The sequence below is a fragment of the Caretta caretta genome, chromosome 28, assembly GCF_965140235.1.
Source record: "Caretta caretta isolate rCarCar2 chromosome 28, rCarCar1.hap1, whole genome shotgun sequence".
Classification (NCBI taxonomy): Eukaryota; Metazoa; Chordata; order Testudines; family Cheloniidae; genus Caretta; species Caretta caretta.
Window position 1 is genome coordinate 470012 of NC_134233.1, and position 25661 is coordinate 495672.

The following is a 25661-nucleotide window of genomic DNA, read 5'->3' on the forward strand; positions in this document are numbered from 1 at the left end:
TAGACGTGATTTACCCCAGCGAATGGGTCCTGCGTGAAACCCTGCTGCAGGCCCCAATCTGCAGGTAGAACGGTGTGAGCAGATTTACTCAGCACCCCTGCGGTAAAGCCGGAGCACGCCGGGTTGATAGCAGTGAAGAGCGACTCTGGATTTAGACAGTAACCGTGGGGTGTATCCGGAGTAGTTTTGCAATTCCCCCAAGGGGAACCCCTCCCCGTCTCAATCTGGTCTCAATCCGGAGTAAGCCCTGGAATGACTAAACCTACCAGCGAAATTCACTGCCACGGTCTCCTGCGGCCTTTGTCTTCCCGATCCCGAGAGATGCCCTGACCAGACCGGGCCGGAGAGCGGGACCCCGATGGCACGGCCGCCTTCCCCGACTCCAGCTGGCTCCCAGCCCCACCTGGGACGAGCCCGGGTCGGACTTTAACAATTGGAGCAGCAGGGGCCACTGCATCCTGTCCCAGCTCCTTGTGTCTCCAAAAGGACGGTTCGTACGTCTTCAGAGGCTGCCGGTTACAGGGGCTTTTCCTCCGAAGGCTCTGTCCAGGCACAGGGACCGGGGACAAGGGCCGGCGTCGTACCCAACGCTTTACTCAGGATTTGATGTTTCAAAGGCTTGACAAAGCCCTGGCTGGGATGATTTAGTTGGGGATTGGTCCCGCTTTGAGCAGGGGGTTGGACTAGATGACCTCCTGAGGTCCCTTCCAGCCCTGATCTTCTATGATTCTATGAAAGGCTCTGCCGGCTTTTCCCTCTTGTCTGTATCTTTAATACAAGGTGTACAGGGTTTTTAGTGGGGCGTTAGCCATAAGAACGGCCACACTGGGTCAGCCCAATGGCCCAGCTAGCCCAGTATCCGGTCTGCTGACAACGGCCGGCGCGCGGCTCTTCTGTAACCAACCCTTGTTTGACACTGGACAGTGACTAGGTTCCGCTAACCCCTTGGGCCCAGATCGTACATCAACATGAATACAGCCTTTCTGGGGTCCCAGCGTGGGGCGTAATGGGTTAAAACCCTCACATGCAGCAGCTCAGACCTGGGCAAACACGGAGCTCTTTTTAAAGTTAGTTTACAACAAACGTGTGATTTCAAAGTCTTGTTCGAGCTAGGCCTGCGAAGGGTTCGGCTTGGTTTGTGTTTGAAAGGAGAGGGGCTCACAATTGTTTTAAAGCTATTAATAGTCTTAAAAAAAATCTTTTCACACAGACTTTGTTCTTGTTTCGTTTTCCTTGCTTTCCAAGGCATGAAAAAGTATTTTTAAGAGAGAACGGATGTGGTAAAAACCAAATGTTTTCTAACAGAGGTCGATCACATTGCTAAAGCAGACTTTGACGGAGCCACCAGCCCCGCTTGTTAATGAAACGCCAGCTTCATGCAGGGCTCCTGCTGCAAGAACTGTGAATTAAAGCTCAAACCACCAGAACCTACGTTCCCAGATTGCACGGCCAGAGGGACGGGGCCAGGTGACCATCTCGTCCGAACCCCCTGGACAACACAGCCCAGAGACCTGCCCCCACAAGTAATTCCCAGAGCAGAGCTGTTACCAAACAACCACCCCTGGATTTAAAAATTGTCACGGGTGGAGAATCCGCCCTGAGCCCTGGGAAACTGGTCCAATGGCTAGTGACAGTCGCTGCTAAAGCTTGGTGCCATATTTCCAGTCTGAATTTTTCTAGCTTCAACTTCCAGCCCTCGGACCGGGTTAGACCTGCCTCTGCTAGGCTGAAGGGCTGGTTATTAAATATTTGTCCCCCATGTAGCTGCTAATATTGACTGTGATCAAGTCACCCCTTCTTTGTGAAGCTCCTTGTGTTGAGCACGATCGGGCCTATTTTCCAATCCTTGAATCCTTCTCGGACCCCTCTCCAATTTATCCACATCCTTCTTGAATTGTGGGCACCAGGATTGGGCGCTGGATCCCAGCAGCGGTGGCAGCCGGGCCAGATACAGAGGGAAAAATCACCTCTCTGCCCCTACTTGAGATTCCCCTGTTTATATATCCGTCTTTTTGGTCACAGAGTCGCACTGGGAGCTCGTGTTCAGCTGATTACCCACCACGCCCCCCAAATCTGGAAATAATAAGGAAGGGGGGCAGGGCACGCATCTGGATCGCTGGGTAAACTGGGAGCAAGGAAGTCGCCCGAGGTGGTTTGTTCTCAAACATCTCACCGCCGCGAGTCTACCTTTGGTGGACCAAACGAGAGGGACGATGCCGTGACAATCCCTTCCTTGGGAGCTCAACTGCGAAAGGGGACGGGACCGGGCGTCGGAGGTCACAGGAACCTGGAAACTGCCAGGGCCGATGGCCTGAAAGGGAGACAGACAGACTCAGCCCTGCTGAAAGGTGCCGCTCAGGGGCCGGGTGAAGCCCAGGCCTGGCAAATGAGGGGAGTGGGAAGCCGGAATGCGCTGACCTAAAGCGGGGGAAGAAGTATCGCAATCTGGGCCGAACTGGAGGATGAAGTAACGAGGGGATGGGCTGCTCAGCACACCACTTCGTGGGGCCTTGAAGAAAGGCACTTTGGGGAGAAAAACTGGCTACTGCTGTGAACCGCACTGTCATGTCCGTCACCTCCACCGTCTCCTGGGGCACCGGGGCTTCATCACCCCGATCCCGAGAGATGCCCTGACCAGACCGGGCTGGAGAGTGGGACCCAAATGACGCCTTCCCCAGCTCCAGCCCTCCCCTGCTCTAACCCACCAGCCCCCACTCCCCTCCCAGAGCTGGGGATAGAACCCAGGAGTCCTGGCTCCCCGCCCCCCCTGCCCTCCCAGAGCCGGGGAGAGAACCCAGGAGTCCTGGCTCCCAGCCCCCCCTGCTCTAACCCACCAGCCCCCACTCCCCTTCCAGAGCCAGGAGAGAACCCAGGAGTCCTGGCTCCCCGCCCCTCCCCGCTCTAACCCACCAGCCCCCACTCCCCTCCCAGAGCCGAGGAGAGAACCCAGGAGTCCTGGCTCCCAGCCCCCCCTGCCCTCCCAGAGCCGGGGAGAGAACCCAGGAGTCCTGGCTCCCAGCCCACCCTGCTCTAACCGCTAGACCCTCACTCCACTCTGGATCCCAAGAGATGCCCTGACCAGACCGGGCTGGAGAGTGGGACCCAAATGACGCCTTCCCCAGCTCCAGCCCTCCCCCGCTCTAACCCACCAGCCCCCACTCCCCTCCCAGAGCTGGGGATAGAACCCAGGAGTCCTGGCTCCCAGCCCCCCCTGCTCTAACCGCTAGACCCCCTCTCCACTCTGGATCCCAAGAGATGTCCTGACAAGACTGGGCCGGAGAGCGGGACCCAGATTACACTGATACCACCTTCCCGGCTCCCACTGGCTCCCAGCCCCACCTGGGACAAGCCAGGGTCGGAGGTTAACAGGAGCCGCAGGAGCGAGGCATCTCGGCTAACTTCTCCTCCATCCCTCACTGTCCTCGATTGGCTCTGGAGCCTGCCGAGCGCAGGGCTTTTCTCCAGAGGTCTCCCCAGCCGCAGGGAGCAAGGGGACGTTGCCCTGATGGAAGCCAGGCTGAATTCCCCACGTTTCGGAAGCGCCCAGTGATCTTCCTGCCGGGCTGCAGCGCTAACGGAAAGATGACGAGGGTGTTCAGTGCGGGGGGCTTTGCCATGAGCGGGCCGAGCGCTCTGGATACCAAGCCCCGGTCCTGGCTGAGCGTTGGCCCTTCGCCCCCGTATTCCAGCCACTTTCACTCAACCGCGCTAGCGGACGTCGCGTCCGATTTACCCCGGGGAAGAGTCACTCTGGATTGGTGCAAGGATTCTGGCGTGACTCCGGTGTAAGCCAGCGGGCCCAGGACGGATCGATGCCTCCGCTGGCTCCTGCAGCTGTACGCATGTTGTGTGCACGTTGGGGGCGGGGGAGGCAGGCCGGGCGTAAGGGGCACTGGTCCGTACGAACGCTGACCCCATCCCAGGGGTGTGTTCACACGCAGGGCTGTCAGTCACCCAACACCCTGCGGGGGTCTTTACACACAACTCAAGGCTGGAAGGGGATTCTGCCTTTGAAGGGTTAACCTGCCTACCGCCTCTCTCTGGCTCACCTACAGCGGCTGGGCAAATCTGCCCCTCCCTGGGCAGCCAGGTGATTTGCAGCCAGGTGATTTGCATCAACCCAGCATCCCACTGGGAATTCATGTCCATTTGGATTCCCCTACCAGCCTGTGACGTTATTGACATGAACTGTGACCGTATAGGTCATTGTTGCAACCAGGGTCCTATAGAATCATAGACTCATAGACTATCAGGGTTGGAAAGGACCTCAGGAGGTCATCTAGTCCAACCCCCTGCTCAAAGCAGGACCAATCCCCAATTTTTGCCCCAGATCCCTAAATGGCCCCCTCAAGGATTGAACTCACAACCCTGGGTTTAGCAGGCCAATGCTCAAACCACTGAGCTATCCCTCCCCCCATAGTGGCATCAAATCTTGTACAAAGTTGGTCAAGTAAGGTGTCTATCAAAAGGTTATAATTTACTGGTTATAATTATGCCATCTGTAGGTGTGTATCATTTTTGTAGTTGAAGTTATGAATATTGGCTATGTACTTGTATCTCAATGTGTCTGATTCTAAGAAGCATCAGTGAAGCATTTGGCCAGCTTATTGAGAAGGAACTCTTCAGATTAAGTGCCCAATCAAGAAACACTTAACTGACAATGGACGTTGGGAGACTCCAATCCACATATGAGGAAGTCTTCCTGGGGATGTTCAAGATAGCATGTGAGCAATGGCTGCTCTACCTGTAAAGAACAGAATCATGCATGAACATATGACTTGCCCATGTGACTCCAAACTCCACCTTGCTGCTGTGATTTTCCACAGTAAGAACAAAGGGGTGTCCCTCCACAGGGCAGAGGATATAAAAGGCCCTGGAAACCCCTCCACGTTGTCTTCAATCCTGCTTCTGACCTCTGGAGGAACTTTGCTACAAACTGAAGCTCTGAACAAAGGACTGAAGGACCCATCCCAGCTGGGGATGTTCTCCAGAGACTTGATTTGAGCCTGCAGTTTATTCCATCACTGCTGCAAGCCTGAACCGAGAACTTTGCTGTTACTGTATGTCACTGACTCCAGTTAACCAGTTCTAGCTCTCATCTATATTTCTTTTTTTTTTTTATGAATAAACCTTTAGATTTTAGATTCTAAAGGGTTGGCAACAGCGTGGTTTGTGGGTAAGATCTGACTTGTATATTGACCTGGGTCTGGGGCTTGGTCCTTTGGGATCGTGAGAACCTCTTTTTTCTTTTACTGGGATATTGGTTTTCATAACCATTCATCCCCATAATGAGTGGCCCTGGTGATGATACTGGGAAACTGGAATGTCTGAGGGAATTGCTTATGTGACTTCTGGTTGGCCAGTGGGGTGAAACCAAAGTCCTCTCTGTTTGGCTGGTTTGATGTGCCTTAGTAATAATGGACCCCCAGCCTTGGGCTGTGACTGCCCTGCTCCAAGCAATTTGTCCTGAATTGATACTCTCAGAAGCGTCCCACCAAAGGCAGCATCGTTAAAGAGCCTCAGTCCTTTTCATGGTCAATGCGTCCCATGACTCTGTCCCCCCTCCTCTCGCATTGCTGACCTGCATGCTTGGGGCCTTAATTTGGCTGTGCTAAACCCAGAGCACAGGGCCATGTCCACGTGACCCCAGCTTACGTCATCAGCCGAATCCTCTGCATAGCTCAGCAGCTCTCAACCTTCCCAGACGACTGTACCCCATTCAGGAGTCTGACTTGTCCTACGTACCTCCAAGTATCAACTCACTGAAAAACGACTTGCTTACGAACTCAGACATCAAAATACAACAGTGTCCCAGTATTACTGAACAGTGTGTGGAAGTGGGGGGAAAAGGGATAAAGGGAATTTGGATGCAGGCCTCTTAGTTCTCTCTGCAACGAGCAGGAGTCAGGCTAACTCTAACTGTCCCCACGCGAGACTTAAAGCAGGGCCTGGGCGAGTGGGAAAGAAGTGTAAGAGATGTTGTTTGACCTTGTGTAAGACAAGAATGGAACGCAGACTACAGCAGAAATTGTTGAGAAAAATAAGCTATCAGGACGGAAGGAATACGTATAGACAAAACGCAGCTGTTGATCATTCCTGTATGTAACGAAAGATATAAATTCTCTTGCCCTAATTGTTTATCTTTGAGAGAGACCTGCCTAGACAGGGGGAATTTTGAATCCAAAAGCAAATGGAAAGTTTCTGTGTTAATGCAAATCACCTAAATGATAAAGATAGAAGCCATTGAAAGATGACCTGCCTATAAAACAAACACAGGAAAATATGGGGGCAATTCCTCTGTTTTACCTGCAGTCAGCAAGGGCATTTGACTAAGAAAGAAATAGACAGGAGGGAATTAAGCAGTGAAACTGTGTAGAAATGTGAAAAGAGAAGAGGTGTTGTGAAAAGAAAATTCCTGGTTTCTTTGCAGCCATTCTGAAGGGGAAATTGGCCCCTTTCCAAAGGAATGTCTGTAAATAATACAGGCAAAGAGGTTATTTAAGTGGAATCATCTGACTATGAACAAGTTAGTCGAATTTGCTAAAAGAACACTCCTGGTGTGCACTATCTTTGTTTTATAAGTTTAAGATGAATTGGTGTTGTTTTAAAGCTGCAAAACCAAAAAATACTTTTGCCAGACACAGGAAGCTAGTGTTGTTTAATTTTGGTATTTAGCATTTAATCCTTAAGGTAACTTAATGCTTTACAAGATTTAAAATGTTTTTTAATAAAGACCAAAGTTGTGGCTGCAGCAGGGCAGTCAAAGCCAGGAGAATGAGAAAAGATTTTAAATCTTTTTTTGGTAACAAAATAGCGGATCAGAGTTGTAGTGAAAGAGAGAAAGACCGTGCCCCACACTGAGCCTTCAGGTGGCTCCGTGTAATCAAACGGTCACTTTGCCAAAGGGGAGCCACAATAGGTTGTGTTTTCCTTTTCAACCCTGCCCCTCGCTGGAACCCGGAGACTGGGTCTACATAAAGGTCCATCAGCGAAAGACTGCCCCGACCGGCACTGGAAAGGCGCTTACCAAGTCCTGATTAACTACCAACACTGCTGTGAAGTGCCAAGGACTGACTGCCTGGACCCATGCTTCTCACCGCAAGAAAGCCCCTCCACCTCGAGGTGACCCTCCGACTGCTGATCAGCCTGTCCCTCCTTCTGGTACTTCTTTCCCTCCTTCTGGATAGCAGGAGAAAAGGAGAAGGTGAAGTGCTGATAACCTCTCCCTTGTCCACGAACTGAACCACCATACACTCACCATCCGCTGGAGAAACCCAGTTATTACAGGGTGACGTGCTGGTAACCTCTCCCCGTATGATGCTGAACCACGACTGTTTCAGGAAAGAAAGAAGAAGAAGGTCCACTGAAACTGCCAAAGTCCAGGGACTCTTGACTACAAAAGACATTAAAAACTGGCCCTGGTGGAAGAGATGGAGTACAAGATGTCCTGGCAGGGAGGAACTTGTGGGAACCGTGCTTGGGACTGTGGTATCGAGTGGCGGTTTGGGTTTATTCCAGGGTCTGAGCTTTGTGCTTACGGACACGTACCATCAGCATGCACTGCCCTCCCTAATTGGCTTCCCGATGACGAACACCAAAGACGCCTTGCTGCCACGAACATTACCCCCACCATCCCCTCCACCTTTGCCACCACCCCTGTAATTTACCCAAATACAGACAATACTGTATATTCTAATGAAACCCAATGGCCACGGCCTTCACCTCTTAGCGATTTACTGAAATTTTGTTCAGAAAGATCCTTTTTTAAGGTTCAGAATAGTTCATATGAGCGAACAATTGAGTGGAGAACAAATGGGTCGGTGGAAATAGTAAGAGAGGATATCACTACAGATGAGCCCCAGGAATCAGAAATTGAAATTAATGGGTTCTATAGCGAGGTAGATGTGAACTACCCTGACAGGACACCAGCTCTTCCAAGCGAATGACAGCTGTGTGCGTGTTAAGGCCACCACTTTACAAGACATACATTTTAATTTCACCACTGCTGCAGGCAGCTATTTTACCATCAGCCCTTAGGTTTCCCATACCCTTTAATTGGACTGCCTTAGTACCCGACCACTTCCACAATCTGCTTTCGGTCCTACCAGAGGTTCAGAAAATCTCTGAATTACAAGGGCAAATTCATAGGCTCCAAAATACATATCCAGCTGAAAAGTATGCCATTCCTACGGCCTATAAAGTGCCTATTGTATGTACTACGTATGACGCATTGTGTTTTGTGACTAAGGCTGGGTGACAAACCCATTATATTATTACCAGGGGAATGTCAATGCTTTTATTGTTGTTGTTTAGTTTAGGGTTATGTTATTGTTGTTGTAAAGGACGTAATACTAACAACACCTTCCATGTTCCTACTAACCATGCGTTGTCGTTGTGTCCAATCAAAGCCCCTGAGGTTTGCAACATGGGATTTGGAACCTGGCAGACAAGGTTTGATGAATATAGAGGCTTAAGACGGACAGTTGTGTGCTAGAAGCACAAAAGGGGGGACCGTGGAAGTGGGGGAAAAGGGATAAAGGGAATTTGGATGCAGGCCTCTTAGCTCTCTCTGCAACGAGCAGGAGTCAGGCTAACTCTAACCGTCCCCACGCGAGACTTAAAGCAGGGCCTGGGCGAGTGGGAAAGAAGTGTAAGAGATGTTGTTTGACCTTGTGTAAGACAAGAATGGAACGCAGACCACAGCAGAAATTGCGGAGAAAAATAAGATATCAGGACAGAAGGAATATGTGTTCACAAAACGCAGCTGCTGATCATTCCTGTATGTAACAAAAGGTGTAAATCATAGAATCATAGAATATCAGGGTTGGAAGGGACCTCAGGAGGTCATCTAGTCCAACCCCCTGCTCAGAGCAGGACCAATCCCCAATTAAATCATCCCAGCCAGGGCTTTGTCAAGCTGGGCCATAAAAACTTCTAAGGAAGGAGATTCCACCACCTCCCTAGGTAACGCATTCCAGTGTTTCACCACCCTCTTAGTGAAAAAGTTTTTCCTAATATCCAACCTAAATCTCCCCCACTGCAACTTGAGACCATTACTCCTTGTTCTGTCATCTGCTACCACTGAGAACAGTCTAGAGCCATCCTCTTTGGAACCCCCTTTCAGGTAGTTGAAAACAGCTATCAAATCCCCCCTCATTCTTCTCTTCTGCAGACTAAACAATCCCAGCTCCCTCAGCCTCTCCTCATAAGTCATGTGTTCCAGCCCCCTAATCATTTTTGTTGTCCTCCGCTGGACGTTTTCCAATTTTTCCACATCCTTCTTGTAGTGTGGGGCCCAAAACTGGACACAGTACTCCAGATGAGGCCTCACCAATATCGAATAGAGGGGAACGATCACATCCCTCGATCTGCTGGCAATGCCCCTACATATACATCCCAAAATGCCATTGGGCTTCTTGGCAACAAGGGCACACTGTTGACTCCTGCCCAGCTTCTCGTCCACTGTCACCCCTAGGTCCTTTTCCGCAGAACTGCTGCCGAGCCATTCGGTCCCTAGTCTGTAGCGGTGCATGGGGTTCTTCCGTCCTAAGTGCAGGAGTCTGCACTTGTCCTTGTTGAATCTCATCAGATTTCTTTTGGCCCAATCCTCCAATTTGTCTAGGTCCCTCTGTATCCTATCCCTACCCTCCAGCGTATCTACCTCTCCTCCCAAATGCTCTTGCCCTAATTGTTTATCTTTTGAGAGAGACCTGCCTAGAGAGGGGGAATCCCTGTCCGTGCGCATGCTCTCCTCCTTGAAATTGCTTGAGAATAAAGACCGTCTCTGACTTGCTGCAACCAACCCAAGAGCGAAGGCTGCGTTTTCTTCCACAAATGGCTGACGTTCTCCTTTTTACCATGTCATTATAAAATAAACCAACTGGAATATAAACACAGCACTGACACCTCCGTGCAGTCGGCCAAACGGTATAACCCAGTCACTGCCTGTACGAAATGATAGTTTGTACGGACTTCGTTAGTGCTCTTCAGGTAGCCTGTTGCAAAACTAGGCAAGTATCTCGCTCCGTTGCTGTACCCCCTGGAAGACCTCAGTGTACCCCAGGGGCACACCTACCCCTTCTTGAGAACCCCTGCTCTAGCAGACCTGTCCCCATCGTTCTGTCCTGCTCCACTAATTTCCGTCTCACCTGAAAATGTTACTAGGAATAATATTACACTGTCTTCCAGCCATTGGCTTGGAAGAGCATTGGGCCAAGAACAGGTCCCGGCGGGACCCCCCTGGACAAATCCCCCTGGGGTAACAATTCCCCATTCATGGTTACTATTGTGAGCTCGGCTGCGATGCCACATGGCACGGCCGGCATTGACCGGGCAGGGCGCTTCTCCTGTCCCAGCCCCCAGCGCTGAGGGAGAGTGGGCGCAGGACCGTGTACCGGCTTGGACGGGAATACTTTGTACCACAGCCTCGCACCGGGGACCTGGGAAAGAGGAGGGCCATCGGCACATGCCCCCCGACCAGACGCCCCCATTCTGCAGATAGACACCGTAGGAACGAGGTGGGCATATGCAGTTGGTACCATTGGGCGTGCCCCCGTTCTGGCAAGGGGCTGAAAGAGAAAATGCACCAGACCCTGCAAGTGTCACTATTCCCTCCCAGAGCCGGGGAGAGAACCCAGGAGTCCTGGCTTCCAGCACCCCCCCCCCCGTTCTAACCCACCAGCCCCCACTCCCCTCCCAGAACCGGGGAGAGAACCCAGGAGTCCTGGCTCCCAGCCCCCCCGTTCTAAACCACCAGCCCCCACTCCCTGATTAATCTGCTCCAAGGTTCTCCTTCGCTCGGGACATGAGAACTGCCTCAGTCCTGGCCCGTCGGCTTCTCCTCAGGCTGGGGGGGCTAATGCCAGGATAAGGGAAGGGCGGGGGGGGGGGGAAGAGTCATTTTCCCTGGTGTCTTCAGCCACGTGCTTGGGGAGGCAAAGATTGCCCCACCCCCACCTTGTTCACTCCTCCCGGTGCCCTGCCCGGAGAATGGTGGGGGCTGCCTGGCCTGCGAGGGGGCACCAGCAGGGACGACGCAGAGGGCAGATGGGTGGGGGGAGGCAGCCGCCTGGAGGGGGCACCAGTAAACACCCTGGGAGGATCTCAAGAGACCGGGGCACCCCGAAATAGGAAGGGAGCCTGGGTGTTAACACGGGGGGACCCTGCCGATGCACAGCGTAAGAAGAGCACCAGAGGGGCCAGGAGTTTCTTCATCCTTCACCAGGCAAGTCTCCCATTCAGCCCAGCCAAAGGGGGGGACGGGTGTCCAAGAGGCACCTCTGCGACGGTGCAGGGCGCGACTGCACCCAGCCGCCGGCTCAAGGACACCGAGCGGGGCAGCGGCCTTTGCCCCTCGGAATGCACCGGGGGGGGGGGGGGTGGAAAAACGAGTCAAGAATTAACGAGAGATCGTTCCGTGCGTTTCGGGGTGCAGGGCCAAGGCGCGATGAAATGGGGTGCCATAAAACCTTGGCTGTGAAGTGCACCCTAACAAGGTGTGAATTCCCCCCCCTGCCCCCCGAGTCCCAGACCTGGGCCCCCTCCTGCACCCAAACTCCCTTCCAGAGCTTGCACCCCACACCCCCTCCTGCACTCCAGTCCCCTGCTCCAACCCAGAGCCCCCTCCTGCACCCCAAACCCCTCATCCCAGGCCCCAGCCCAGAGCCCTCATCCCTCCCACACCCCAGCCTGGAGCCCCCTCCCAAACCCTGAGCCCCCTCATTTCTGGCCCCACCCCAGAGCCCACACCCCCATTTAGAGCCCTCGCCCCTCCCACACCCCAACCCCCTGCCACAGCCCAGCGAAAGTGAGTGAGGGTGGGGGAGAGCGAGCGACGGGGCGGGGGGGTGGTGACGTTCCCCGCTGGTGTTATCTGGACCGGTGATCTGCTAGGCCACCCCAATCCTTGACTCCAGGAGCCAGCCTGTCCCTGCTCTGCTGTGAGGACCCCCACTCCTGGGCTGGTCACACACAGCCTCTGGCATGTGAGCTGCTCCTTGGATTGTGCAACCGAATGACACCAGCCAATATCTCCGGTCCCAGACACAACCCTGGGAACCCCCGCCTTGCAGCGTCCCGTTCTGCCCGCTGGACGCTGCCAGCGTGTAGGAGTCCGTCAATGGACCAAAGACATGGCTAGGTACCCGGCTTGTTCTCCCAAGGGCAGCCTCGGACACACTGCAAACCAACCGCACGGCTTCGGGGAGAACACACACACACATTTATTAGCTACAAAGATAGATTTTAAGTGATATTACGTGGTTAGCAAAATAAAATATCAGCACGTGGTCTAAACTCTCAACCCTATTAGACGGGGCAACATCTAGACAAAGCCATTTTTCTCACCTCACTGTCTATTGCAGTCCTTTGGCCCAGGTTTAAGGAACAAGCCTGTATACTAACTCCCGTGTCGGAGTCTTGTCTTCTTCTCAGTCTCTTGGTTGCTTGCTGCGAAGGTGGGGGCAGGAAAAGGGCCCAGTATGTGTCCCCTCTGTCCGTGTTATACCCTCAGTCCGTGTGATTGGGGAGCACAAGACCAGGCATGTCTGGGGGGCATCGCTGAGTCTCCAGGCCAGGTTGAGCAATTCCCCTGGTGGGGCCTCATGCAGGTGAGTCATTGCATCTGGCTGGACACTGGCTGGACAATGGCTGTTGATGGGCTGTTTGACACCCCGCCCGGGCACTGGTCACTTTCCTTGCTGGTGCCTCTGGGGAGCTAAGATCTGGCTGATTCCCCGCCAACTTACAGCATAATTCTCATAACTTTACATGCATCAATGATCCACATCTATGGACAGAGAAATGACTCTCAGCAGATCATAACCTTTCCCCTGATACCTTACAAGGCCTGCTTTATATGTGAGATCACGAGGATACGAAAATGAGGAATATGGGGGTTACAGCACGCTCCCCCAAGGTATAGAATGTCACAGAAGTGCACCCTGAAAAGGTGTGAATTCCCCCCCGGCCCCAGGATTCCCAGTGCAGCGTAACTTCCTTGCTACCAAACCCAGCTTCCTCACCGTGAGCCGCACCATCGCTGTCCCCTGGCCTCCCAGCCGACCTTGCCCCGGGGCGTTGACGAGAAAAGCAGCAGCTTTATCCCTTTATGGCCACTTGGGATTTTACAGCGAGATAACCCCCGAGGATTGGGTGTCGCGCTGTAACCCACACCGTTGTGTCAGGGAAAACTCCCTCCCAGATCCCCCACCCCCTGCCCTGAGCCCCCTCCAGAGCCCATACCCCAACCCCCTACCCCCAGCCCTGAGCCCCCTCCAGAGCCCGCACCCCAAACCTCCCCCCACACCTCAACCCCTACCCCCGGCCCCCTCTGGAGCCTACACTCCACACCCCTCCTGCACCCCAACCCCTTACCCCAGCCCTGAGCCCCCTCCAGAACCTGCACCCCAAACCCCCTCCCATGCCCCAATCCCCTACCCCAGCCCTGAGCCCCCTCCAGAGCCCACCCCAAACTCCCTCCAACACCCCTGCCCTGAGCCCCCTCCAGAGCCCACACCCCAAACCTCCCCCCACACCTCAACCCCTACCCCCGGTCCCCTCTGGAGCCTACACTCCACACCCCTCCTGCACCCCAACCCCTTACCCCAGCCCTGAGCCCCCTCCAGAACCTGCACCCCAAACCCCCTCCCATGCCCCAATCCCCTACCCCAGCCCTGAGCCCACCCCAAACTCCCTCCCACACCCTTGCCCTGAGCCCCCTCCAGAGCCCACACCCCAAACCTCCTCCCACACCCCAACCCCTTACTCCAGCCCTGAGCCCCCTCCACAGCCTGCACTCCTCACCCCTACCCCATCCCTGAGCCCCCTCCAGAGCCCACACCCCAAACCCCCTCCCATGCCCTTATCCCAGGCCTGAGCCCCCTTCAGAGCCTGCACTCCGCAACCCTCCTGCACCCAACCCCAGACCCCTCTCCTGAACCCCAAACCCCTGATCCCCAGCCAAACAACAGAGCCCACACCCCCCAGCCAGAGTACTCACCCCTCCGGCACCCCAACCCCCTGCCCCTGCCCAGTGAAAGTGAGTGAGGGTGGAGAGCGAGCGAGCGACAGAGGGAGGGATGGAGGCAGGAGTAGGGGCGGGGCCTGGGATAAGGGGCGGGGCAAGGGTGTTCGGTTTTGTGCAATTAGAAAGTTGGCAACCCTAAGCTGCCCCTGATCTGGCAGCAAAACATCCCGTCTTCATGGAAAAATGGTCACTGATGGAGAATCTGCCGCGACCCTGCAAAAGTTGTTCCCATGGCTCATTACCCCACTGTTAAAACTTGCACCCGATTTCCAATCTGAATTAGTCCCCAGTGCCAAACACAGAGAGAAAATCACCTCTCCCCCCATTCCTCTCCGCACCCGGGAGCTGACACAGATCCAGCCATCGCAATCCAAGTGGACAGGATGTGTTGGAGTCAGACCGCAGGGACTGAGGCTTGTTCCACGGGGACCAGCCAAAAATGAACAATAAAAACACGGGTGATTTGGCGATTCGGGGCCGTTTGCTTTGTGTGTTTCGACAGGGGATGGTGACAAATTGCGTGCGAACAATTCCACAGATTTAACTCAATCTTGACGGATATTAAACAGTAACACCCCTTCGCCTCTCCGCATTTCCCACACCCATGAACATTTCAATCAATACAAAAATCTTAAAGATGCTTCAAAGAACCAATATTCTCCATCGAAATTCTATACGTACAGATGTAAAATCGGACCAGTTTTGTCCCGCCCCGTTAACCAGCAAAGTGCCCCAGTTCAGCAGCCCCCCGGCCCAGCGAGGCTGGATTGCCTCTCACTCCATGGCCCACCTGAGGGTGTGTGTGTGTGTGTTCCTAAAACAGCTGGATTCCTCCCCCAGAGCCAGGGAGAGAACCCAGGTATCCTGGGCTCCCAACCCCCCTGCTCTCACCCACCAGCCCCCACTCCCCTCCCAGAGCCAGGGAGAGAACCCAGGAGTCCTGGCTCCCAGCCCCCCTGCTCTCACCCACCAGCCCCCACTCCCCTCCCAGAGCCGGGGAGAGAACCCAGGAGTCCTGGCTCCCAGCCCCCTGCTCTCACCCACCAGCCCCCCCTCCCCTCCCAGAGCCAGGGAGAGAACCCAGGAGTCCTGGCTCCCAGCCCCCCCTGCTCTCACCCACCAGGCCCCCCTCCCCTCCCAGAGCCAGGGAGAGAACCCAGGAGTCCTGGCTCCCAGCCCCGCCCCAGCTCTAACCCACCAGCCCCCACTCCCCTCCCAGAGCCAGGGAGAGAACCCAGGAGTCCTGGCTCCCAGCCCCCCCTGCTCTCACCCACCAGCCCCCACTCCCCTCCCAGAGCCAGGGAGAGCAGTGGGTCCGTGAGGAGCCAGCCCCAGTGCCGCGGTGAAGGGCTGAGTCCTGGCTGCTTGGAAGCTGCTCCCACACGCCACCACGTCCCCGGGCCGGCTCTGGGGGAGTTTAGCAATCGCCCCCTCCGCAGTCGTCACCGTGGTCACCGCCATGGGGACTGTCCCAGCATCCGCCGTAGTCACCGCCATGGGGACTGTCCCAGCATCCGCCGTGGTCACCGCCATGGGGACTGTCCCAGCATCCGCCGTGGTCACCGCCATGGGGACTGTCCCAGCCCCAGCCGTGGTCATCGCCGCCGGGAGCCGTCCTGCGCCAAGAGCTCTTCCTGACATCATCCCCATCACTGCCGCTGAAGCACGAACCCATTTCTCAGAGCTGTATCACTGTGGGGGGGGAGGAGGACCCATGAGATCTCTCCGCCTCATGGCGGAGCCCCCCAACCCCTCCACCAGCCTGCCCCAGCCCCCGCCTCCAAACCACCTACAACCCTGCCAGCTGGGTGGTCTCTGCACTCGTTTTATGTGCATCCTCCACCCCGTCACCCAGCTCTCTAGCGATAGCTGTGACTGGCCCCAGAGCCAGGACTGAGCCCCCAACCTCCGTGGGACCCCATTGCACCTGCCCGCCCACCGAGAGCTGCTCTGGGAGAACGGCCCGTCAACCCCGGTCATGCTCCCGCCTTACGGGGGGGGGGTTCACCTCGACCCCAGCTCCCTCTGAGACCATCCTGCAGCGCGGCGTCAAACGCCAGACTGTGACGAAGTGGGACTGTTCTTCATGTTTCCTCTGAATACTGTAGGGGTGCCTCAGTTTCCCCTAGGCATTTCTTAAGTCTCCAGGTGATGGGATAAGGGTGTATGATCCTTGCAGAGCCCTAGAGGGCAGGTGTGTGCAGGGGTCTGGACACAGAGAATGGCCGACACCCTGTTTCCTGGCCACTGATGGCCTGGGCCCTTCCCTCCTGCAAGGTGAGAGCTAAAGGGTTGGAGAACAAAGGAATCCGGTGACCTCCTGGCCCAGGAAAGGGACAAAGCCCAGAGGCGGAGGGGCTGGAGAGAGTTTCAGTTTGGAGCTGGCTGGGGAAATAGAGGGAGGCCCAGAACTGGGGCCTGGGCTCCCCACCCCGCAAGACAGACCTGACTGAGGGGTCCTGGTTGTACCGACGCGCTCTGTGTCAGACCATGTTCCTGTCGTCTAATAAACCTTGTGTTACTGGCTGGCCGAGAGTCCCGGGGGATGGCAGGAATGGGGGGTGCAAGGCCCAAGATCTAGCAAGTCTGCCGCTTCCCACCCCCCATCCATCAGGCCAGTCACCAGGAGGGGCAAAGAGCCCCGCTGAGGCAGGACCATGTAATAACTAGCCCACCCCTGACAAGCGTCTGTCTAACCTGCTCTAAAAACCTCCCATGCCAGAGATACCACAGCCTCCCTGGGCAACTTGCTCCAGTGGTTAACCACCCGGACAGTTGGGAAGTTTTCCCTGATCTCCAACCCAAACTGCCCTGTTGCGTTCACGTCTGCCGGCCCCCAGACAGCGGCTAGGGCTGCCCGGCCTGAGACAGTGCAGAGGGCAGACGGGTGGGGGAGGCCGCCTGGGGGAGGTGGGGGCAAGGTGGATTGACCTGGAGTTTCTTCTTCCATCCCTAGGCAAGTCTCTGATTCAGCCCAGCCAAGGGGCGCCCCGGGGGAGCCTGCCCTCAACCGCTGGCTCACTGACACTGAGCAGGGCAGCGACGATCCAGGACCTTTGCCCCTCAGAGGGCAGGTTCTCGGCATGCACCGGGGGTTGGGGGCGGAAAAACAAGTCAGGAATTAACGAGAGATCGTTCTGTGTGTTTTTTCAGTGTGCCGGGCCAAGGCGAGAAGAGAGAACGGATTATATCTGCGCAATCTCCAGTGCGAGCGGCCTACCAAGGAGCCGTTTGTGGCTTTTAGAAGTGAGAGGGAAGTAAAATCTGGCTTCTGGCAGGCTGGATAGACCGAACTTCTCATCTCCCCTCACGGCAGCTCGGCCCGGACCTTTGTCACTCAGGGGCAGGAGGCGGTTTATGGTTTCCTTTTCGGAGGTTAGTATAAATGCATGTGGAACGTGTGAGATAAACCCTGGGGAATATGAGTCACCTTGAGCTCATGATCAAATGGTCCCTGCTGGCCTTGGCATCTCTGACTTAACCCACAATCTCCTGGGGCACCTATTTCCTGCTCATCGCTGTGTTGCCAACTCTTATAGTGTTTGGTATTTTGCCTTAAAGCCCCAGTTCCTGGAGTCATGGAACAATGTAAGGATTTTAACTTTCATTTTTAAGTGTCATGCAATGAAAGGTGCAGAGACCCCACTCCCCTTCCAGAGCCAGGGAGAGAATCCAGGAGTCCTGGCTCCCAGCCCCCCAGCTCTAATCACCAGACCCCACTCCCCTCCAAGAAAGAACCCAGGAGTCCTGGCTCCCAGCCCGCCCTGCTCTAACCCACCAGCCCCCACTCCCCTCCCAGAGCCGGGGAGAGAACCCAGGCGTCCTGGCTCCCAGCCCCCACCCCTCAGGACGCCGCGGTACCTGTTGGACGGATCGGGAAGCTCCGGCAGGGGAATTTTCCAGCGACTTCGCTCCCCGTTTCGGTTTCGGTTTCGCTTGCCAGGGGCCCCAGAGCCTCGCTGGGCGGGTCGGCGTGTGACCCCGCCCGAGCTTACGCCACGAGAGCAGAGGTGCGCGGTCAGACGGGCCTGTGCAGCGTTCACACCGGCAGAACCAATCCGATTCGGAGCGTGGTTCTGAATGTTATACCAGCACCAGCCCTGGCTCCGGCACAAGAAGAGAACCCAGGAATTCCAGCTCCCAGCCCCTCCCAGAGCCAGGGAGGGAACCCAGGAGTCCTGGATCCCAGCTTCCCCCCTGAGCCAGGGAGAGAACCCAGGTGTCTCTGGCCCCTAGCCCCCCCTGCTCTAACTCACCAGCCCCCACTCCCCTCCCAGAGCGGGGGGGAGAACCCAGGATCCTGGCTCCCAGCCCCCACCCCCAGTCTAACCCTCCCCCCTGAGCCAGGGAGAGAACCCAGGTGTCTCTGGCCCCTAGCCCCCCCTGCTCTAACTCACCAGCCCCCACTCCCCTCCCAGAGCGGGGGGGAGAACCCAGGAGTCCTGGCTCCCAGCCCCCACCCCCAGTCTAACCCTCCCCCCTGAGCCAGGGAGAGAACCCAGGTGTCCTGGCCCCCAGCCCCCCTGCTCTAACTCACCAGCCCCCACTTCCCTCCCCGAGCCAGGGAGAGAACGAGAGGGAGACATCAAAAAACCCGACTTATATTCAGACAATATGTTGTATTCGTCGAGTCTAAGGGCAGAGGGGAAATTGAGAAACTGCAGAGTCAGGTGTTGATCCCACTTTGGCTTGGTGTGAAACACACTCAAGAGACCAAATAAGCAACGCCAGCCAGGTTTATCACGACGAGCCAATCCCACAGTGCAGGGTGACCGTTCTCGACGGTACCCGTCTCCGGGAAGCCGGCCCGTGCAGTATCGAAGGTACGTTCCCCGCGTGACATTTATTTATACCACGATTTCACAAGCGACCCATCGCTACTCCCTCGCCCAGCCGCGTGGCCCCGTTCCCTCGCTGGTTCTGTTCCTTCCTTCGCTGGGTTTTGGATCCCAGCGCTCCAGGGGCCGGGCAACAGAGGGGCTTCCCCGGCCGGCACGAAGCTGTAGGATGAATCTAGTTCGATTTCGAACCATTAACGATCGACTCGGGCCAGATGCTTCTGTGAACGCCGGGCGGGATGGATCACTTTAGCACAGGTGAGCAGAGTTGTATAAAACCCACAGGCCAATTTAGGGTACGTACCTCCCATTGGATCTCTGTTGTGTGCTCAGTGCATCCCGACACATGTTTGCCGCATCCCATGCACATCGGGAACGGGATATACACGGGCTAGCCCCCCGGCATACCTCATTCAACATAATCGCCGAGTCTGACACCCTAAAAACAGAGAGTTCCCCCCGCCCGCAAGTAATCCCTGTGTGAACCAGAGCAGACCTGTGAGAACAGCCACCCGTCTCGCTTTAAGAGTTACCAGGGATGGAGAATCCCCTGGGGAAATTGTTCCCCTAGCTAATTACACACGTGGGGACAAATTGATGCCTTATTTCCAGCTTCAACTCCCAGGCGTTGGGTGACATTATTTTGTCTGTTACGTCAGAGAGTGCGTATCAAGCGTGTGCTCCGGGAATCTCTCACTCGAGGGCAGGGTTTCAAATCCTTCTCTGGCCCCTCTCCGATTTAACCGCCACCCTGCTGGAACTGCAGGGGCCAGACCGGGGCACGGGATTCCCCTGGGCCAAAGAGCAGGAGTTCATTGCCGCGGGCTGGAGCCATTCAAATCTGATTCCCGCTTCCTCCCGGCTGGTGGCCGGGACGCAGCCGGAGACACTGGAGGCCCCGGCCCTGGCCCGGGCTGGTGGGAAAATCTCTTGGCTCTGGGGGACCAAAGCCCAGGGTCCCCGAAAATAGCAGCAGCAGTAGCCACAGGGCAAAGCTGACGGCAGGAGCTGATTTGTCTCCCAGAGTCTTTTCCAAGCACCCCAAAAGGGACAGGTGGGCAGGAGGGTCCGTCCCTTCGTCCCCTGCTTGTTGGCACAAAGATATTCCTGGCTCACAGCTGGGGCTGGCTCCTTCCCTTGCCCAGCAGTCGTTGCCTCTTCTTGATGCTGCACCGGGGGACCTTGTACCCACAGTAACCCACTTTCAGGCACCGGAAGCAGAAGGAGCATGGGCACTTGGCACACCACACCGTGGGGCAGCCCTTCTGGGTGTGGCTCACCAGAGCACCACAGCCGGGGCAGGCCCGCAGCGCCGGGCACCCGTGCACCGTCGAGCTGCAGTTGCTGATTTTGGGTGCCTCATCCAGGGCGGTCTGCAGCAGGCACCTGAGGTCGGTGTCGGGGGAGGAGCCCATCCAGGTGGTTGGGCAGGGTCCAAACAGGCCAGGCAGGGCCCCTTGGACACTGGATCAGACGCTGGGGGAACGGGGGAGACGGAGCATTAGCCACCGGCAACACTCAGAGGTTCCCACCCAGCCCTCTTTCTTCGTAGGTCCCCAGTAGGGCATCCCCCAGGCCGGGAGATAAACTGAGCTCTGTGGCCAGAGGCCCCAGATAACGCCCGGCCCTAGGACAAGACCCAACCCCTCCCCGAGGGCTCACCAAGTGACTGAGCTGCCTGTCTGGGCATCCCCAGCGCACCTGCCCCTTCCCGTCCCGCCCCAGTTCTTCTTGCCACAGCATCCCCCGGCACAGGCCACCTGCCGACATTGCCCTGCAGAGCCAAACACCGGCTGTGCCCGTCAGTGCTGGGGTGGAGCCAAAGTGGGCACCCTCCAACTCCGGCTCTCCATGAGGCCTGCAGAAGCAGCTGGAGTAACCCAAGAGCCAACGAATGAACCTGGGTGTCTCAGTGCCTCTGCCCCTCCCATTAAACTCCCCTCTTCCCCCAAAGCTGGGGAGAGAACCCAGGAGTCCTGGCTCCCAGCCCCCCCCCGCTCTAACCCACCAGCCCGCACTCCCCTCCCAGAGCCAGGGAGAGAACCCAGGAGTCCTGGCTCCCAGCCCCCCCTGCTCTAACCCACCAGCCCCCACTCCCCTCCCAGAGCCGGGGAGAGAACCCAGGAGTCCTGGCTCCCAGCCCCCCGGCTCTAACCCACTAGCCCCCACTCCCCTCCCAGAGCCGGGGAGAGAACCCAGGAGTCCTGGCTCCCACCCCCCAAGAGGACGCAGCGCTACCTGTCTAGCTGTGGGAGGTCGCCCCCCGAGACGAGTCTCTGGCTGCTGGAGGCTCCGTCGGGAATTTCCAAGCGACTGGGCTCTGTGTTTCACTTTCACTTGCCAAGAGCATAGCAGGGGAGGCGTCCCCGGGTCAGGTGCCGAGTGGCTGGGTGGGAGGGCTGAGCTGCTGGGCGGGTCAACATGTGCCCCACCCACCGAGCACACGCCAGGGGCGTGGAGGGGCGCGGTCAGACGGGATTGTGGAGCGTTCACACTGGTTTGGAGCGTGGTCTCGACGGTTATACCAGCGCGGCCATGCCGGGTACAGGGAGAGAACCCAGGAGTCCTGGCCCTCATCCCCCCCCTGCTCTAACCCACCAGATCCCACTCCCCTCCCAGAGCCGGGCAGAGAACCCAGGAGTCCTGGTCCCCAGTCCCCTCTGCTCTAACCCCCCAGTCCCCACTCCCCTCCCAGAGCCGGGCAGAGAACCCAGGAGTCCTGGCCCCCAGTCCCCTCTGCTCTAACCCACCAGATCCCACTGCCCTCCCGGAGCCGGGCAGAGAACCCAGGAGTCCTGGCCCCCAGTCCCCTCTGCTCTAACCCACCACATCCCACTGCCCTCCCAGAGCCGGGCAGAGAACCCAGGAGTCCTGGCCCCCAGTCGCCTCTGCTCTAACTCCCCAGCCCCCACTCCCCTCCCAGAGCCGGAGAGAGAACCCAGGAGTCCTGGCCCCCAGTCGCCTCTGCTCTAACCCACCAGACCCGCCTTGCAGAGCTGGGGACACAGACTGTATGTTCTCTCCCTGTGCTTGTGTCTCCTGAGGGCTCCTGCTGTATCAGAGGCTTGTCGGACCAGAAGGGGTCTCAGTTGCCCATCTTGTCCAGTCCCCTACAGAGAGGCAGGACTCTAGTGCTGGAGATCTCACAGTCTGGCTGGGCGGTTTATTCGAGTGCCAGACATGAAGTTGTCTGGATTTCTGTCAAGAGTTGCGGTGCTTGAAGGGCTATCCCTGGGCTCCTGCCTCAGTTTCCCCAGCAGCGCTGCCCCCTTGCCCGGCGGGGCCCAGTCAGCGGCAGCGCCCAGGCATGCGACCATCAAACCGAATTCTTATCATGCGTGACAACGAACAGGTTTCAGCGCACTTTGGGTGGCAACTGGTTGTGTTACCGGCAACTCACGGAAGTTACTAGATCACAGGCCCTGGTTCTCCTGGGAGACTTCCATCACCCTGATATCTGCTGGGAGAGCAATACAGCAGTGCACAGATAATCCAGGAAGTTTTTGGAAAGGGTAGGGGACAATTTCCTGGTGCAAGTGCTGGAGGAACCAACTCGGGCCAGAGCTCTTCTTGACCTGCTGCTCACAAACCGGGAAGAATTAGTGGGGGAAGCTAAAGTGGATGGGAACCTGGGAGACAGTGACCATGAGATGGTCGAGTTCAGGATCCGGACACAGGGAAGAAAGGAGAGCAGCAGATTACGGACCCTGGACTTCAGAAAAGCAGACATTGACTCCCTCAGGGAACTGATGGGCAGGATCCCCTGGGAGAATAACATGAGGGGGAAAGGAGTCCAGGAGAGCTGGCTGTATTTTAAAGAATCCTTATTGAGGTTACAGGGACAAACCATCCTGATGCGTAGAAAGAATAGTAAATATTCAGGTGACCAGCTTGGCTTAACAGTGAAATCCTTGCTGATCTTAAACACAAAAAAGAAGCTCACAAGAAGTGGAAGATTGGACAAATGACCAGGGAAGAGTATAAAACTATTGCTCGGGCATGCAGGAGTGAAATCAGGAAGGCCAAATAACACCTGGAGTTGCAGCTAGCAAGAGATGTTAAGAGTAACAAGAAGGGTTTCTTCAGGTATGTTAGCAACAAGAAGAAAGTCAAGGAAAGTGTGGGCCCCTTACTGAATGAGGGAGGCAACCTAGTGACAGAGGATGTGGAAAAAGCTAATGTACTCAATGCTTTTTTTGCCTCTGTCTTCACGAATAAGGTCAGCTCCCAGACTACTGCACTGGGCAGCACAGCATGGGGAGGAGGTGACCAGCCCTCTGTGGAGATAGAGGTGGTTAGGGACTATTTAGAAAAGCTGGACGTGCACAAGTCCATGGGGCCGGATGCGCTGCATCCGAGAGTGCTAAAGGAGTTGGCGGATGTGATTGCAGAGCCATTGGCCATTATCTTTGAAAACTCATGGCGATTGGGGGAAGTCCCGGAGGACTGGAAAAAGGCTAATGTAGTGCCCATTTTTAAAAAAGAGAAGAAGGAGGATCCTGGGAACTACAGGCCAGTCAGCCTCACCTCAGTCCCTGGAAAAATCATGGAGCAGGTCCTCAAGGAATCAGTTCTGAAGCACTTAGAGGAGAGGAAAGTGATCAGGAACAGCCAGCATGGATTCACCAAGGGCAAGTCATGCCTGACTAATCTAATCGCCTTCTATGGCGAGATAACTGGCTCTGTGGATGAGGGGAAAGCAGTGGACGTGTTGTTCCTTGACTTTAGCAAAGCTTTTGACACGGTCTCCCACAGTATTCTTGCCAGCAAGTTAAAGTAGTATGGGCTGGATGAATGGACTATAAGGTGGTGTGACGAAACAGGACTGTTCTTAATGTTTCCTCTGAATAGTGTGGGGGTGCCTCAGTTTCCCCTAGGCAGTTCTTAAGTCTCTAGGGGGTGGGGTAAGGGTGTATGATCATCGCAGAGCCCTAGAGGGCAGGTGTGTGCAGGGGTCTGGACACAGAGAATGGCCGACACCCTGTTTCCTGGCAATTGATGGCCTGGCCCTTCCCCCCTGCAAGGTGAGAGCTAAAGGGTTGGAGAACAAAGGAATCAGGTGACCTCCTGGCCCAGGAAAGGGACAAAGCCCAGAGGAGGGGGGGGCTGGAGGGAGTTTCAGTTTGGGGCTGGCTGGGGACATGGAGTGACGGAGCAGACGGGGTTGTCTGGCTCACTGCCCCCCAAAATGGACCCAGCTGAGGTGTCCTGTTCTCTGCACCTACAAGCTCTGTGTTAGACCATGTTCCTGTCGTCTAATAAACCTTCTGTTTTACTGGCTGGCTGAGAGTCACGTCTGACTGCGGAGTTGGGGGGCAGGACCCTCTGGCTTCCGGAGGATCCCGCCTGGGTGGACTCGCTGTGGGAAGCGCACGGAGGGGCAGAGGAGGCTGAATGCTCCGAGGTCAGACCCAGGAAGGTGGAGCCGGGTGAGCTGTGTGTCCTGCAGACAGGCTGCTCCCAGAGAGGAGACTCCCCCAGAGTCCTGCCTGGCTTCGTAGGGAGCCGTTCCAGAGCATCGCCCAGTGACTCCGTGACAACCAGTGGCAGTGATGGGATGTACTGCACCCCGAGGATGGCGCTTCCTGCAGTAAGTGACGGGGGAGCAGTAACACGAAGGGGGATTGACGGGGACCAGGCGTGCTGAAGGCTCAGAGAGGAGCGGTTTCGGGGGGTGGTTAACCCCTGGGAGTGTGTGACCAGCGAGAAGGACTGTGCAGTAATGACAGGTTTCAGAGGAACAGCCGTGTTAGTCTGTATTCGCAAAAAGAAAAGGAGGACTTGTGGCACCTTAGAGACTAACCAATTTATTTGAGCATGAGCTTTCGTGAGCTCATCAGCTCACATCTGATGAAGTGAGCTGTAGCTCACGAAAGCTCATGCTCAAATAAATTGGTTAGTCTCTAAGGTGCCACAAGTACTCCTTTTCTTTGTGCAGTAATGGGGTCCCCGTGGGGACTGCGATGAGTAGACTCAGGGGCGGAGGAGCCTGCGGCTCGGCCCTGGGAGAGAGAAGGACTTTTGCAGTAACAGGGTTCCCCTGGGGATTGCAGCGAGTGGTCCTGGGGCGGAGGAGTCTGCCGCTCGACCCTGACAAAGAGGGGGTGACCTCGAGAAGGGCTGGCACACTAGGGGTTCTCCCTAGAAACCGTGGGGAGCTGAGAGCACACAGGCCTGTGAGTCCACAACAACTTGGGAAGAGCGGAGTGATGGCCTGTTGTGACGATGTGACTCAGCAGGGAGGGGGGAGTGTTGACCTGGGAATGTGCCCTGGGGATGGGAGACCTGAGAGCCTGTCACCTGAGCTGGGAGGGGGAGGGGGAGGTGACACCTCTGCCCAGGAATGTGAAGACAGGCTGCAGCAGGGAACCTGCTGGGTGAGTTTAGTTGGCAGTTTGGAGGCTGGGGAGAGGAACACAGGGAACCCCAGGGCTGGGGTCTAAGCTCCCTGCTCCCCCAGAAGGACGTGATTGAGGGGTCCTGGTTGTACCCACAAGCTCTGTTTTGGACTGTGTTCCTGTTGTCCAATAAACCTTCTGTTTTACTGGCTGGCTGAGAGTCTCAGTGGATCCCAGGAAGAGGGGTGCAGGGCCTGGACTCCCCCACACTCCGTGACAACTGGTGGCAGCGGTGGGATCTACTGCACCCCGTGAACGGCGCTTCCTGCAGTAAGTGACTGGGGAACAGTAAAACGAAGGGGAATTGACGGGGACCAGGCGTGCTGAAGATTCAGAGAGAGACGGTTTCGGGGGGCGGTTAACCCCTGGGAATGTGTGACCAGAGAGAAAGACTTTTGC

General features: G+C 56.2%; 1 long non-coding RNA gene across 1 annotated transcript; it reads right to left on the minus strand.

Annotated features, from left to right (window-relative positions):
- Window positions 1-18611: 18611 nt before the first annotated feature.
- Window positions 18612-21225, minus strand: LOC142070347 (uncharacterized). The gene is made up of 2 exons (XR_012666303.1): window positions 21103-21225; window positions 18612-20340 (listed from the first exon to the last, which is right to left on the minus strand). It is a non-coding gene; the product is annotated as an uncharacterized LOC142070347 (long non-coding RNA).
- Window positions 21226-25661: the final 4436 nt, after the last annotated feature.